We start from the raw sequence: 1,736 nt of genomic DNA, 5'->3' as shown, positions 1-1,736 counted from the left end.
GAAGCACCGCTACTAGTACTAACTATAGTATTTTAACAGTGATTGCAGTAAGGTTATTTTATTGTTAGCTAAGGTAGCACTATTAATGATAACATTAACTAAAATAAATACTTACCCATTAAGAAACAGAACAGGAATAGAAACTTTAACAATATGGTAAAAATAACCTATTTTAAGCGCTAAAAATAGTGCGCAAGGTATTAACCCTTCCTACTAAGTGAGAGAGATTACCGAAGACTTCTTTACTTACTAGATGTAGTTAACGTTAATATACATACTAAGGTGTTTTTTTGTCGAGTTTTTATAAGGGTACTTGTAATTGGCGTTGTATTTGAACTAGGAAATCTAGCACTTCGCCCTCAGAAATAAAAAATGCGAAGTTACATTATCTCAGCGGGTCTTACACCTGATTGAGTAAAAGTGTTTCATGTTTATACTAAACTTTTTCAAAGTCAAAAACAAGGTATTAGAAACTTTCATATTTGTACTCGAAGATTTGTTATATATAGTAGTTTTTAAGAATGTAGCAAAGTTGGAAAAATGGAATATTTTAAATATTTGGTAACTTTATTTGTTTATAAATATGCGCAGGATTGGAAAGTAGTAGGATGACTTTTTCCCAGAACATACTGATCTGCTTATAGTAAACTGAGTTTGGTTACCTTATTCAGTTTTTAAAAGCCCGATAGGACGTCACTCCTCACTGAGAGCTCGAGTACTCGAAGTATTTGACCCTGTCGGGCACCAGAAACTGTTATTTATAAAAAATAAATAATCAAGATAAAGAGCAATTCGGAAAGGCCTGGTGGCAGTGGTGCTGGTCGGAGTTTCTAGGAGACCTGGTTCTTGTACCTTACACCGCCCCAGTGGTTTTTTTGGAGGTTTTCCGACACACTAAACGGAATGGCGGAAGTGCGTGCCAGATATTTCCGCTTCTTGTACTTCGGGACAGTCATGATAGTGCAAGCTCCTTCGGGTTGGCAGCCGTGCCCGCTTGGACCAGATTAAGCAGTGTATAGGATCCCCTTATATATAAAGCCTGGCTGTAGTATGACAGGTAATAAAAAAAATTAAAATGTAAGATTGAGCATAACTTAAAACTCATTATTTCTTTTTACTTTATTTATGTTATAATATTAATTTATATACATATATATTTTATCCATGACAACACACTATTCCCTCGAGGTGGTAAGTAAGTTTATTAGCTATCACCAAAGAACTAACAACATTAGATTCTGTAGCCAAAAAGATTTCCGAACTTGAAAGTGAAGTTAACAACTCCGATTAAATGCTTTCAAAAAGCACAAGGGCCGCTCTTTAGCTATAAAAAATCATATTCTAATAATTTAATAGTGCTCATGCCCGTAGATGGAATCGTAGTTGCTACCATTAATAATAAAAATGATATCACTACTAATAGTAATAAATATAATTAAAATAATAAATGTAATAGTAAATATAGTAACAGTAACGATAGTAACAAGTATATAACTGTTAACAATAGCGGTGAGGGCCAAAGTATAAGGAGTATACTTCCAGAATTGGAAGGCCAAGAGATCAAAGAAGATTTACGACAATAGGGATTGCACCCGTTATCAGTGACTCGAACGTCAAGCTTTAGAGACGAAAAGAAACCTCTTCCTCGTGCATCTACCGAGAACTAAAGTAATAATTTATAGTTACTTCTGTTTATCATTTCATAGTCTCTGTGATAAGCTTGAAGACAGCACGAG

At 34.4% G+C, this 1,736-nt stretch overlaps 1 long non-coding RNA gene across 1 annotated transcript; it reads right to left on the bottom strand.

Annotated features, from left to right (window-relative positions):
- Positions 1-546: 546 nt before the first annotated feature.
- On the bottom strand, positions 547-1,736 carry LOC135146219 (uncharacterized). Its single transcript, XR_010283744.1, has 2 exons — positions 1,496-1,736; positions 547-1,324 (listed from the first exon to the last, which is right to left on the bottom strand). It is a non-coding gene; the product is annotated as an uncharacterized LOC135146219 (long non-coding RNA).

This window comes from Zophobas morio, unplaced genomic scaffold (genome assembly GCF_036711695.1).
Source record: "Zophobas morio isolate AGI-343-1 ecotype UQ-CSIRO unplaced genomic scaffold, CSIRO_AGI_Zmor_V1 ptg000215l, whole genome shotgun sequence".
Lineage (NCBI taxonomy): Eukaryota > Metazoa > Arthropoda > Insecta > Coleoptera > Tenebrionidae > Zophobas > Zophobas morio.
The sequence above is the reverse complement of the archived record's forward strand: the minus strand, read 5'-3'. Positions and strand labels throughout refer to the sequence as shown.